Source organism: Siniperca chuatsi, linkage group LG14 (genome assembly GCF_020085105.1).
Source record: "Siniperca chuatsi isolate FFG_IHB_CAS linkage group LG14, ASM2008510v1, whole genome shotgun sequence".
Taxonomy (NCBI): domain Eukaryota; kingdom Metazoa; phylum Chordata; class Actinopteri; order Centrarchiformes; family Sinipercidae; genus Siniperca; species Siniperca chuatsi.
Window position 1 is genome coordinate 11,101,690 of NC_058055.1, and position 15,126 is coordinate 11,116,815.

A 15,126-nucleotide genomic window follows, 5' to 3' on the forward strand; every position below is an offset into this window, starting at 1 on the left:
CTTTCACTCATGCTGTGTCCTTTTCTTTAATAACTTACGCTCTAGTTTTGTTGGCCGGTCCTTTCCCCTTGTCTCTTTTAAGTTATATCTTTTCTAATTTGATTTTATGCAACAGAGTTAAGACAAAGGGATATGTCCAAATTTTGGCAGCACTATGAAGAGACAGAGCTGCAGCCAAGGACCCTGCTGGGATCCAAAAAAGCCAAGCAGAATGAAGCACCAAAAAAAAAAAAAAGAAAACACCACCCTTTCCTTGCTTGGTCACTAATTGCACTTTTTCTTTAGCCAGCCCTGCGCTGCAACTCCTCCTCATCCACATCTTACCGCATTCAACCTTTTGCCATTTCTCTCTTGCCGTACCTTTTTTTAAACGCGATTTGAGGTTTTTGTACCCCGAAAAATGGGCACTGGACAACGGGTTAGGAGGGCGTAACAGGGAGAGAACAAGGGGATGTTATCTTACTTTTCCTGGTTATTTAGCTTTTTTTTTTATTTTTTACTGTAACTGTTATTGAATCGTTGTTATAGTCTTTTATGTGTTTTAAGGGTGTGCTTGGATTACCACGTGTTTGTAGGTGTGTGGTTTTAGGAATGTGTGTGCAAGGGTATCTTATCTGTCAGCGTTTCTGTTCTGTGCACAATCAGTTTTTGATGATTTGTATATCTGTTTTAATAGGTTTCTTTATTTATCCTAAAGCATTGGCCTACACTACTCCTCAAGCCTGACTCCACCTGATACCAGAGGATGTCTGACCATCAATTCCAGCATGTGCCCTACTGGTATGTTGGCGATTTATAATACTTATAGTTTTCTCTATGTTAGCTTGGTTCAATGTAGTTTCTAATCCGCACCATATGATGCGTACCTGATGATTTCTTCACAGTGCATGTTTTCTGATGGTGTTAATGGAATGATAGTGAGGTCAAGAGACACAGTGTTATGACACATTATGGAAATGCATAATTTATCAGATAATTGCACAGAATGCATTTATAAACTACCGGTTTTCTTTTCAAAATTAAAACTAGCATCATATTTTGTATTCTCTACAGGCTGCTATTTAATATGATTTCACAATCTTTTAGTCTTGGTTTAGAATATTTACCTAGAGATGTTGGATTTGTTGTCTGTTGGCAATTGTAGTTGTACTTTTGGTAAGAACACAAATGTCTCGTAATGGTTTTGGGACATTTTATTCAAATTGTGGTATTTCATAAAAAAAAAAACCTTACACAGTCTAAAATGGCATTTTATACAGCACAAATGTATTTTCTGAATTCAAATCATTCATTAGTTGCTGGCATTTCAAGTTTTTATGTCCACATATAAAAGAACATACAGTATATTATTCTGTCTGACATTTCAAAAATAAATGTTAACCTCAGAGGAATGTGATCAGTAGGTTACACAAACACTACGTCCATCTCACAGTCATGTGCTCTGGCCTGTTCAGTGTACCATGGTTTAATTTCAAGGCTCTCTATAAGATACACGAACAGGAAATATGTTTTATGGCCACATTGAAAAGGTCTAATTAAATATAAAACATGAAAAATACATGAAAGGGACAGTATTTTATTTTACTGTCTTGGCACTATCAGGCAAGAATATATTCCTTAAAGATTATAAGTTAAGTTAAAATAGAACAAAGTTATCAACATTTTAACTCTTTAACTGCTTGAACGCACACTGAGAGGGGTGGTATGTTGAACAAATGGAGTCTACAGATTCAGATAGTAGAATGACTTGCTGCTTCCATGTTTTGTGTGTTTCGTGTTACTTATTTGCTCTTGAAGGGATAATGCCAGCTGCCACAAACCCGTAGATCCGAACTTGTGGTGACTGGCTGCACAAGCTCGTATCTATAGGTATGTGTCTTCCCGGCAAATACAGCACCTGCCCCATGCCTGTCAGAATAACAACTAGCTCAATGTAATTATCTTCGAAGAAGGTTTTGACTCTATAGTCATAAAGATGGGAATTGTCAGACTTTATTACAATCTTGTCTATACAGTAAGTAACACCAAGCTCTCCTTGCCCGTGTTCTCATGATTGAACAACACTGACCCTGTCAGGACAGGATACTCTCTACCAAACTAACAAACCATGTGTCCTATCTTTACGCAGGGACCCCACCCAAAGTAGGAGGGTTGGACTACATGACGATATGACATGACATTATATGACTGCTTCATAGCTTTATTGGCTTTACAGGCTGTTTGCATAAAATTGATTTGTCAAGTATGTAATTTGATGGATTAGCAAGAAACAAACATTCCCATCAGACTATTTTAGCTATAGACTGTTTCTTAAATTTTCTTAAAAATTTCCAGATATGATATCGCTATCACAATATACTGTAAAATTACATTTACCACAATAGATTTGGTCCGTTTCGCCCACCTCTACAACGCAGCCATCCTGCAGTTTCCTCCAGTGTTCCGCAGGTTGAGGTAGTAGGTTGTATAGTTCAGAGTGACACCACAGGAGATAACTGTACAGCCTCCTAGCTTTCCCTGAGGAAACACCCCACACTCTGGACACTGATGGATTATTTTACCAAATACCATCTTTTGTGTGATATTAGACTGGGCACTGGGATTATCAGTTGGTTGTAAATACATTGTCTTTATATCAGGTGGTTTCATATCTGGCCCTAAAATATTGATTTAGAATTTTCACAATTGTTTTTCGTTCAACGTTTCACATTTTTTATAGGGCATAGGAAGAGATGAAAATATGTGTTGCACAGACTAGCATGAACATTTGTGGCAGGAAGACAAAATTAAAACAATCACAAAGCAGAGGAGGATGAGGGGGAAAACGTTTGAGAGTTGGGGAAGAAGCACCAACATGCTGCTGCAGCGATGTCTGTGGACCGCTCTAATGAAAGAGATGCCACTGACGGAAAACACCATACGGCCGCAGGGGGAAGAATATGGTCTTGGCAGCCAATTATGTACAAAGTTCAGTTTCACTTTACCAAAACGATATATTTCCTTTTCACAGCTATGTGGTAGAGACACTGCTATGATCAAAACAGCAACAACTTTCACTGCTTCAAACCAAGAAAACCACAGACCTCTGAAATCTTCTAGGTCCCTCACAGCAATGTAAAATACGTCGATTGATTGCTTTATTTGAGGCATATTCAAGTGAATTTCTTGTGCCTAGTCACAAACCATGTGACATTTAGCTGCTCTTCACAGACATATTTTAGCTGCATAGTTTTGATCTCTGTTGGAGACTACATTTTCTAAACTCCCAGTTTAAGGTGTTGGAATTTCAGTTATGGGCTCCTATCAGTAGACACTCCTGCCTAATGTGACAGATGGAATCAGTGTTAAGAAAAAAAATAGATTGTATTATTTGTACAGGTTATCAAGTTATATGGATCATTATGAACAATTTGCTGTAAATTATACCACAGTTGCAGGATTTCCTCCTGATTTCCCTGAGTAACACAGTTGTGAAAATTAATTATTCCTACTACATCTTTATTTGTACTGCCATAAAAGTATTTTCCTTTTCAGCTTTTAGTCTGAACTAATCTAATAAATAAAATGTGACAGTGGATGCAGTCCTGTTAGGGAGAGATGGTATCCCCATAGTGCGGTGTGCTGCTGTGTGCAGATGTGTAGAGCATGGAGTGGTATGATGAGGAAAGACTGTTTCCACTTAAAGTCTTCGCTCTCTGTCCCAAGGCCACCGAGTTCGATGGAGGTGGAGTAAGGAGCTCTGTGGACCAGAATGAAGCATACGGGGCAGCTTCTGCAGTACGAGAGAGCGAGCAGTTAGTTACAGTAGATACAACATGACACTATTGTGTTGGGGGTTTTTTCTCAGTGCATAATTACCATGCCCAGTCTGTTTTTTTCCTGGTACGGGCAAAGTATTTTTTCATTTGCATTCCTGTCGGTGTGAGATGTTTTGCTGTGGCCATAGGGTAGTATGTTACAGTATACAGCAGGAGGCATGCAGGAGCTCTCCCTAGTGACCCCCCAAGCACACACCCTGCCCTCCATGTGGAATCTAAGTGTATGTGTTTGTCTTCATTGAAAATTTCAAATTTTTAGTTCTGTGTGTGGCCGACTCGAAGCGTCAGCGTCGCTGGAGAGGAAGTGGAAGTAAAGAAAGGCACTTTGTAAAACTGAGATTATATGAACGGACCCTTTACTGAACTGGAGTGCATGTGATGTGTTGAGACACCACAGCATGTGATGTCTGTGACCCAGAGAGATGCATTTGCTTTTAAAAAAAGTGCTGGAATAGAGTCAAAAAAGGACAAGTCGCTGATAATACTCGTCAGAAATAATGGAAAATGTAGTTTAAGTGAAAGCTTTTGTTTTTGATTTCTTATTGACCCAGAAATGAAAGAGAATACAATCTCAAAGAAATCCATTTATACCAGTAGAGGGAAAGAGGGTAAGAGTGTGGGACCACACAGGCCAGTTTTCTGCTGTCGCTGATCTCAGCCCATTGTGTGTTGTCCCGTCAGAGAAACCCTGTTCCGGTAATTCCCTTTTTTTCCCATAAGTGTGGCTTGTCTCCCGTCCCTTTTCACAAGCCTTTTCTGCTGCTTTACAGCAGCTAATACTGATAAAATAGAAGACTACCACACCACACGGCTTCCAGTTACATTTCCTTTACCGCTCCATGAACTTGTGCGTTTTCTCTCCCTTGCTCCCTCCTTTTCTCTTTCAATCTTCAATCTCTTGTTCCCACCCTCCTTTTTCTCCATGAAACGCACGCTGTAATACCCAGTCACTCTCGCAGACACAGAGGGAGAGAGAGACAGCAACAGAATACCGGACTTGCCGACTGGAGAAGGATTTTTTTTCTTTTCTTAAATGAAAAGGAGCTTGAAAAGAGACATTGTAAGATGAAAATGTGATTGTCTATTTTTGCCTTCTTTCGTTTGTTCTCTCCTCTGCTACTGTATGCTCTTGTTCTCTTTACCACTTTCTCCCTCCCTCTCTACCTTTCCTTATCTCTCCTTCTGTGCATATAGCAGGCCTTTAGAGTCTGTGATTTCAGCTGTGGGAGGAAATGAATGGATGGTATTTATTTCTCTTTCCCCGCTCTGCTGCTGCTGTTTCAGTGCTGTATATAACAGGCAGAGGGAGCAAGCAGAGGCTCTACAGTTTCTCTGCCCTGGGGACTTGAGCCTGCAATCTATGAAGCATGCAAGGCAGAGGAGGGAAAGAAAACACAGAGGCACAGACAGAGAGGTGTGATATAGTGAGACTAAAGCACAGAGCAAGAGCAGATAGAAAATGTGACACAGATGGAGCCAGGAGACAGACAGACAGGGGGAGAAAAAGATGGGTAGTGGTGTCACATGGAGAAAGAGGGGTGAGTAGCAGCAGGCAGAGGCACTACAGCAACAGGCGTTACACATTTTTTCCTATTATTCATTACTCTGGCTGTTTTGGGGCTCTTTGTCTGAACCTATTTTCATAACGTTGAACCATATCTGCAAAATTCAGATGATAACAAGAACTTCAGTTTATTTTTGTTTTTTGCTTTTTAAGGTCTGATGTAAAGCTGTGATTTATATGTTAAACTTTATGGACCGTTGAGGATGTGGGCACATGTCTACTTTATTGGATTGTATGTGGCATGCATGTGTGTCTTAGTGTGGCGCATTTGCATTGGCTTTCTTTTCATTCAAGTAGTCAGTTACGTATCTTACCTTACCTTAATATTTCTTTTATTCTACTCTTTCCTGTCTTTCTTTCTCATTCTGTTTCTCATTTGTTCTTGCTCTCTTGTACTAGTAAGCATGCGGTACAGGCCCATTGATCTGCTCTTTTTTTCCTTTGTTCATGCCATTTTTCTACTGGTGCCCATTGCGATGTATCTTCTTGCATTCTTATTTTGTGAAGAAATTTAAAGAATAGATTTTTCTTTTATTGCCTCCATTTTCTGTTGCTGCTCTATGTCTTTATATAGTGGCTTATTTCCTCCATAATTTCTAAATTTACTTTATTTTTACTACTTTTCTATTTAAACCCATTTCATCTATTTTTCTTGTTCACCTACTTTAACCCTTTAACCTCACACCTGCCCTCCCTTTCATCTCTCTCTCTCTGCTTCTGTATCTCTCTCTCTCTCGCTCTCTCTCTCTGGCTGCATATGGTATAGTCTTGCATGTCTGAGCAGCAGACGGCTAGACGGCAGCAATCTGCTACAGCAGCCTCATGTGCTAGTCCGAATGATCAAATCAACAAAGCTTGAGCTAGCGGCACTAAGATCTCTTCCTGTACTTCTCTCTCCAGCTTTCTTTTTTTCTCACAGATCTCTCTCTTTCCATTTTGTCTGGCCACATCTTCCCCTGCTCTGCTAGGCTGACCAGCGCAGACATACAGAGAGGGCTGCGGCAGCCTCCGCCACCATGGTCAGCTGGGTGAGTTTTCTTCTTTCCTTCTCTCCTTCCTCGCATCTCATCTCATTTCCCTCCCAACCTCTTATTCCTCCTCCTCGTCATTTCAGCAGGCAGTCAGATATCATTCTGTCTACCTGACGAATGAGCTTTCCCTCTATGAAGTCAGAGCTGCATGATTGACAGGTGTGGTCTCAGAGGACTTACAAGCCTTGTGTGTCTGGAGATGGGATATCTCATAGGGAGAATGTAAGTGAAAAGGAGCTTTGGCTTTTTTAATAAAGGGGAGGGATTTTCATCTGAGTGAAACCCTGGCAGTCCATTTTTGGTCTCTGCTGCTGTCCTTGTTGTTTGACTGGTACTGCGATTTTGGCATTTTATGTGAGAAGATCAAAGATTATCATACCATGGTTCGGCCAAGCCAGGCTGTGGCAGCGACAGGGAGGCCAAAATACACTGAGGCAGAGCCATTCTTATGAACATCATGTGATAATAAAGTGCTGTCTGCCTGGGTGTGTATGGCAATTCGGTGGTGACTACAGTACAAGTGTGTACAGTATGCGTGTGTTCGCTTGCAATAACATGATATGTGGTCAGTTTTGTATTAGAGTCTTTATGTGTGATGTGATGTGCTTGTGATTTACATCGTGTATTGGTATTTGACTCATGCGCAGAATACCATGATACTTATTGTCTTATACAGTATAAAAGCGTTATGGATGAACAAATGCGTGTGCGATTGGGTCGTGCGGACCCCGACAAACCGAGACCACACTGGCAAAACTGAGACTTAGGGTACAGCACGGCACAAAGCCACGGAGAGAGGAAGCTGCCATTGTCTGCTCCAGTCTCAGCCATAGCGCTCGTGCAGCAGATGATCTACTGTATGTCGCATAGGAAAGGCCTGCCAAAAAGCAATCTGTACCTCTCTCATTCCCTGAGACCCTAACTTGTGACGTTTTGCTGTGATGTGCACGGGTTGGGTTCTTGGGAGCTGCGAGGGGCGCTCACACATCTCTGTAACCTAAAACAAAAAAAGGAAAAGATTAACATGGCGGAAAGACACAAAGCGCAGCAAAGAAGAGACGGCTTCGCTTTTTTAGCTAGGCACGGTGACAGGGAATGTTCATTTGATCCACCCACACAGCGAAAACAGAGATAGAGGGGAACGAAGAGGAAGAACATCGAGTTTCTTTCAGGAGATGGAGGGGTTTAGACCCTGAGGCAGGCACAGCGTGTGGGGCGTTGGGTGGGGGAGTGGGGGAGATGGATAGAGGAATGTGGGAATGAAGGACATGTGACTGGGATGGAGGGATGTCCAGACAAGGTGGGGTGATATGGCGAAACGCTGTCACATTTACAGTATCCACATTTTTTGGGCAGGTACATTGAATGAATGAGGAATTTGTGACTAAGGTTACACCCACAGTGACTAATCTTATACATGCTCACATAGACGAACAGCAAAAGGACCTCACTCAGTCTGTAAAAGACAGCTGTACTGTGTATACTGTATAGACACACAGTCATACATTTGCAGAAACACACTGACAATATATCAGTAAACATGTAATAATTTATATGCAGCAGGAAAAGGTTGTAACACACATAATATCACTTAGGCTGCAAAGTGCAAATCACCTTTTGAATATAATGGTACTCAGTGCTTTACTGTATTATACTATATAACAGGCAAAAGACACAAATTCATCATGACTCTTCCTATTTCCACTACTCAACCTGTCTATGGGCTCTACATGTCTTGAGAGCAGCACAAAGTACTGGTGAGAGCGTGACAATGAAAGCTCAGTACACTTGTGTTTGACCTCATTAAAATTCTCATCTTTCTTTTTATATACCTGGTGCATCTATCTGTGTGTGTGTTGTTTTTTTTTACATGTGAATAGAATATACTGAATAGGGAAACTTAATGCCTGGTTGTATTGAAAGAATTGTACGATACTTGTAATTGGGTGCAGCAGGGTGCCACCCCCATGGGTGCCAAGTCATTAAACTAAGAATGAAAGCAGGATTGTAGTGAGATGCAAAATGACTGTTATATAAAGCTGTTATAGTATATACTGTGTTATATGGATGTTATTGGAAGGTAGAAGGAGTGACACAGTATTCGGTCCAGGTTTTTGATGCAGTGCTGTATGTGGGGCCACTTCAGGTCTTCAGCGTTTCATGCCAAGGACTGTCATCTCAGTGCTCACAGTTCTCCTAAAACTACCATTCAGTGTGTTGAAATGTGTCTGGAGGCAAATGTCTGTTTCTATAATTGGTCGGTGATCTGTGATCACAGTAACAGCTTCATTTCCAGCTCTCCCCTCCCTTTATCCACACCTACCGGATGTAACCCTTTACATGTCTGCTTCTTCTTCTTCAGCCACTCTGAAGTCGCTCTCAGTCTTTCAGGGAGCTTCAGTAGTGTTTGAACAGCGATACTGTTTGATGTTTTGTCCTCATTCTTTCATTAGTTTGGATGGGATGTGATGCAGTGATTATGTGGTTGAAGGACAGGTAGCTTTGAGCTCGGATTCTAGTTTCAGCTTTGATTTGAAGGCATTTTTAGCCATGTCAGAACGGTTGAAGAAACAGCTGCCAATCTTGGTACAGTCCTCCCATGCTTAAGGAATTTAGAGATTCATTAAATAGGCATTTTTACTATGTGGTCAAACGCTTCTAATGAGCAATGACTTCTGTAAATCTGCAACTCATTCACATTGTCACGCACTTCATATCTCATTGAGAGTTTTGCTCCGCAGCCTGGTTTCAGTTTACTATGTGAAAGGATGCAGCTGTAAGAAAGGTTGCCTCAGAATGACTCCAGCGGCATTTAATGCAGGTTAGCCAAATTTCTATAAGAGTAAACAAGCATATGGTATCTTAAAACATCTCTAAACCTCCTGATCCTGCAACAGAGCTTAACAGTAGACAAATAACTACTGTACAGTAGAATCTAACTTCTGGTTCCTGTAGGATGTCTGACCTGTGTTTGGACTTGACCACATTTTGTGTGCCTTGATCTTTCACTGCCTTGGTCAAAAATACTTCATTGCTGAGGTCTCCAGCTCCATGTGATCATATGCATATTGAGATGTTTTAGCTGTAGGGGTTTGATGTTTATGTCTGTTATTGTAATGCCACCTTTTAATCTCTTTGATATTTGTATCATAAAGAGAATCAGTGGGAAAAAAGCAGTAGAAGTACATTATCTGAACATTTCTCATCTCCCATGTGTTTATATGCAGAGTGCAAAATGCATTGTTTTTTTTTTTACATCAAGGTATTTGGTGGTAAAATGTAAATGTAGTCATGTGATGTTGTCTCAGTTCAGCTGGGTTTCCTACTTGGAGCAGCAGGTCTGCAGCAGTAGGTCATGGTGTCAGTGTTTGCCTTGTTCAGCAGAAACATGCAGAGAAACAGTACATCCACACAGACAGTAAGGAAGGAAAGGACCAAGAAACACACTGAATATTTGTAGATATGATTTCTGTTTGGTTTTGAAATGTCATCCTCTGCTCTGACAAAAAAGTAATGACTGTGAGGAAAATGAAAGCCGCTAACTTCCATGTGAGCAGTTCAAGCATTCACACTGTACTTCCATCACTGTGTGTGTGTGTGTGTGTATGCGTGCACATGACACATTATTAAGACCTCCCACCACAGCCTTGAACCCCCCCCCGCTAGAATTTTTTCCAACTTGTAAAATGGCCGACCATTGAAAGGACTACAGATCTCTCAGTGTCTCTCACTGACAACTTGCTTGGTGTAAATGTTTTTCCAGTATTACACTTTACAGGCAGGTATAGTGCACACAGCTGGCCCTGGAGTGGTGGAAATGGATTGACAAGGAAACAAAGCAAATATTAATAAGAGAGGCATGTGACTGACATTAAGGAAGCAGATGTTATGCTTCCACTTTTAGGGATGAAGGAAAAATCCGACTGCATTACACAATTCTTATTCATTTTGCCTACAGTATATGATATTTAGATAAATTTACCTCATAGCTGAGTGTATTTACAGTGTATGTACAGTTCTTTATTGTTGTCAATCAGTAGCCAAGTAATGAGGTAATGTGAGGATTGGGTAGCTCCAACACGGTTTAACCAGGCCTGTATCCATTATTGTCATTTAATCAAAAACAGGTTTAGTGAGGTTTCATGTAAGCTTTTGTAAATCTGTTCAAAATTTGATCAGAAAACTCAACACAGTAATGGCAGATAATGTCCTGGAGTTAAAATACGTTTGAATGCACTAAATGAAGGTTATACTGTAAATCACAAAGAAACCATCTGTGATTTTTGTATTGCATACACTGGGAGTAAACCTCAAAAATGTTTTATTTTTCATGTCTAAATGCATGAATAAACACAGCTGTTATGTGAGTGTACAGCATATGTCAGTGAGTATGGTTTTGTCAGCTTTATGTCTCCTTTCATCTGTCATGTCCAGCTCTTCCCCTGTACTGTAATCTTACTCATGCTCTCACAGAGTCCTGAGATGCCCTCTGATCGCTGGATGAGAGGCTGGACTCTCGTTTGAATCTGGCTCAGTCTTTTTCTGTCTGCTGCTTGTTACAGTAGCTGCTGTTGCTCCAGCGGCAGGAGCAGGTGTGTCTACCTCCTGTGCCCCCCCCCCCCTTCCTGTTCCCTTATCACTGCAGTACGGCAGCTCTGTTTGGGAGACAGCCATTCCATTGTTCTCGCGCCCCCTTCACCTATCGGTGCTCCTGTGGGTGCGGGCTCCACTCTGCCCGCCCCACCCTGTGGAAGGGACTGGCTCCAAATCACTGTGATACTTGGCACCTAGGTGCCCTGAGCAGGTTACGCTTACGGCTTTCTGTCTCTTTTCTCCCTGGACAGAGCTTACTACACTCTCTGCTGCAGACCGCCGCCATCTTGTTACAGCTTGTGCTGCCGGTCTGCCCACCTCTGCTGCACTCAAACCAAATCGTCGAACCCAGCCTCAAGTGTTTGCCAGCGTCTCTCTCCTGCCACTGTTGTTTTGTTCCATGCCAGTCCTGCCTCTGCATGACTTTATCACAACACTTCCCTGCACCCAGCTAATGGACGGATTTTATCGCTGTGCAGAGGCAGACATGCCTGGAACGTTTAGGTGTGCATTATCCTTGAATGGATGTCACAGAGTGGAGGCTACAGACACCGTCATCATGATCTAACAGCAAATTTATACTTATTAGTATGTAGTATGGAAAGTATGTCATTGGTAAGATATATTCAAATGCAGACTCTGCGTCTCAACCTGGTTGAGTTAGCAAAACCATGACTAAAACTTTACTGTAACTGTCACCAAAATAACTGAGCACATATATATGCTATCTTTGTGTGTGTGTGTGTGTGTGTGTGTGTGTGTGTGTGTGTTAGAGAGGGAGAATCTGTGCTGTTTCACCATATGTGCACAGAGCAGACGTCCATCATAAAATGACTGGTTCACACATGCTCACATTCACTCCAATCACACAATTTTCACAGAACAAGTCTGGACATGATTAGATTGTATAGATAAATCATTTTTCAAACAGTGCCATAAATTATTCACAAATGTCTGCATTCTAGCTGTAATTTTTGTAGTACTACAAAGGCACTACACAGTACATCATACTTTTTTCACAGAATCAGATATGGGTGACATACAAATTTATTAAAGCAAAGGGAACAAATCCAGAAAACATATTTCAGCTTACAGTATGAAAATGGTATTGCTGTATTGAACTGTGCTTTGGTGAAAAACAAGTGGATGTGAGTAGGCGGAGGACAGAGTATTAGAGCAGTGAGTTCAGAAGGTCTTCGATCCTCTTAGACACTCTGCCAAGAAGAAACTATACTAATGAAATCACAAAGAGTATGAAGAAAACAAACTGTCCCTCGAGAATACATCCATACATCTGAGGTTGCCAGTTTTATTTGTTTACTCGTTTGTCTGAACATACTGTACATGCACTGTAGCTTTGCAGTGATACTGTATATGAAAGGCCAAAGGCTGCCTTGCTTCAGGGTTAAAATTTTGTCAGCTTTTATCTGACATTCCCTTTTACAGGTCAGTGGAGGCAGCCCGCTGTCCCACCAGCTATGAGTCAATCACAGAGCTGTTCAATGACAGCGACTAGAAGTATGCAAATCATACATCACAGTCATATGTAGTCTGAATGTTATGTGGTTCAAGATAAAGCAGAAAAAATGACTACATGCCTAGAATAGATATGCAAATGTCTTGTCTAAGACTGAAAACCCTCTTCCCAAATTGTAGAAGCAGTCAGTCCTTAAATGACTTAAAACTCACAAGCTATCAACAAATAAAATGTTGACAGACTAATCATTGATATGGTTCCTATGAAAAAGGCAAGTTTTCTTTCAGTTTAAGCCCTTATTCTGTACAATTATCAGCAAGTATTTGTCATTATTAATAGATGATATACAGTTATATTTTACTGACAAATGAAATAATAAATGGACATTTTTCTTTAGAGGACAAACTATTTAGGCAGTACACATAACAATCAAGCAAGTAATGGTAAGAGATGCTATAGAAATAGAAGACAAAATAACAGCCTTATAAAGTATAACGCAAAAACAGCAACACAACAAATGCTTCAATTTAGGGCCTCAAAAATTTATTGACAGTTACAGTCAACAAAAATTGAACATTATAAGATTCTCAAATGTATTTTGTCAGGCTTCAGCTTTTGATTGCAATATACTTTATTGTAAAGTGTTCCTGTTTTTGTCAACTCCCTGTCATAATGGGCAGAGATGAAGGCAGCAGGTTTAGAAAACACAGACCATAAGATTTCCTAAGCGCCATTATTTTCACGTTATCTGTTTTTAGGGATGACATTGTCAGTTTTTCAGTCGGTCGGTCCAGCACTTTGGTCCAGACCAAAACATCTCAGCAATTTTTGATCCACTTTTTACAGATATCCACGATGCCCAAAGGATGAATCATAATGACTTTGGTGTTCCCCTAACTTTTCCGCCAACGCTACCAGCAGGTAAAATTTACACTTATCCACTGAAAAATCTCCACATCTATTAGATGGTTTGGCACATTCATTGTTCCCTGACGATATATCCTTATGACTTAGGTGATCCCCTGATTTTTCCTCTAGCGCCACCATGAGGTTGACATTTGTGGTTTTAAGGTAAATGTCTCAACAACTACTGAGTAGATTGCCATGAAATCTGGTGCAGACATTCATATCCTTTGGTAATCCCTTGAACTTTTTATCTAGCACCGTCATCAGGTCAAAATGTCAATTTGTCCAACACTTTGGTTTATGACCAAATACCTGCAAAACTAATTACATTCCCATCAGCCTCAGCTGTACTTTGTGTTTGCTAATCAGCAAAAGTTAGCATGCTAACACGCTATACTAAGATGGTGAACATGGTAAACATTATATCTGCTAAACAACACCATGCTAGCATCATCATTGTAAGCATGTTAGCATGCTGATGTTAGCATTTAGCTCAATGCACTGCTGTGCCTACTGTAAGTGCAGCCTCACAGAGCCGCTAGCATGGCTGTAGACTCTTAGTCTTGTTCCTTTAGTGGAAAGGAAACTGAACTGTTGCACTTCACCCACTGCACAGAACTGCAAGTTGGTGCTGTTTTGTATTGTTAATTGCTGTATTGTTTTACCTGTACATTGTCATGTTTATGTGAAAAGTAGAGCAGTTTCTTTTTTATGCCAACGCTGCATATCACTTTCTCCTTGGGGATAATAAAGCTAATCAATCAAAACAGATTTTGTTAAGAAGCAAAGCAGTTAGAACATGGGCAATGTGAATAAACCACATAAAGTACAGCAAACTATCGATTATCAAATTGATTAGTAGCTGCTATCCTTACTCTTGCTGTTACGTGTTAGCGAGCTGCACTACTGTCCTATTGTAGTCACGAATAAGAGAATAATCATCTTCATGGCGGCAGAGGAGACATTGCATGACACGGTGCAGTTTGCACATGGAATGTAGAAAGATTTCAGGCACTCAGTGATGAAGGCCAGATGTTTGAGTTATGCATAGGAAGTCGATTGTCTGCCGTTGCTACAGCATATGACAGTGATGCAGCCAGGCACCGGCACTGGTATCTACTGTATAATCAAATTTAAGAAGGCCCTCTGACATATTATGACTTGTATATATAACCAAAACATGTGTTCGGTTTGAAAAACAGTCTTCAAAGAACATCACATAAACAGAAGTGCTTAAATAAAAATAGAAACAGTATATGAGTGAGTAACTAAGAGGATTTGCTCATGGATTCCCTGGTTACAGTTTGCATAGCAACTAATCCTGTTTCTCATACAGCAATACTTACTAAACCTTTACAGAGTCAGAGAGGGTGACAAGGGTGTCACAGTGATTGGTCAACAACTGAAATAAAAGTAAGCTATCATGTCACCACTGTTGGGTGAAAACGTCAGATTTAGATTTTTTGGAGTTTTAACTCATATTCGTGGGTTACATGTTTCTCTCATGGGATGAAATGGTTCAACAGCCATTGGTCTTTTAAAACTCTTCAAAGCCAGTTACACAAGCTGAGGATCAAGGGAAAAAGAAAGCTGATTTTCCTGAAAATTTTCCTTTGATAGACACAGTTTTCACCCAAGAACAGTGACAGGAAAATCAATCAACTGCTGGATTCTGAAAACATTTTTGATTTTGCAGGACATGGTGGTTACAGTATGCAGTACATACATACTGAAACT

At 40.7% G+C, this 15,126-nt stretch overlaps 1 long non-coding RNA gene across 1 annotated transcript; it reads left to right on the forward strand.

Annotated features, from left to right (window-relative positions):
• The first annotated feature begins 4,784 nt into the window (after positions 1 to 4,784).
• LOC122888862 lies at positions 4,785 to 13,716 on the forward strand. The gene is made up of 3 exons (XR_006380788.1): positions 4,785 to 4,878; positions 6,283 to 6,410; positions 11,258 to 13,716. It is a non-coding gene; the product is annotated as an uncharacterized LOC122888862 (long non-coding RNA).
• Positions 13,717 to 15,126: the final 1,410 nt, after the last annotated feature.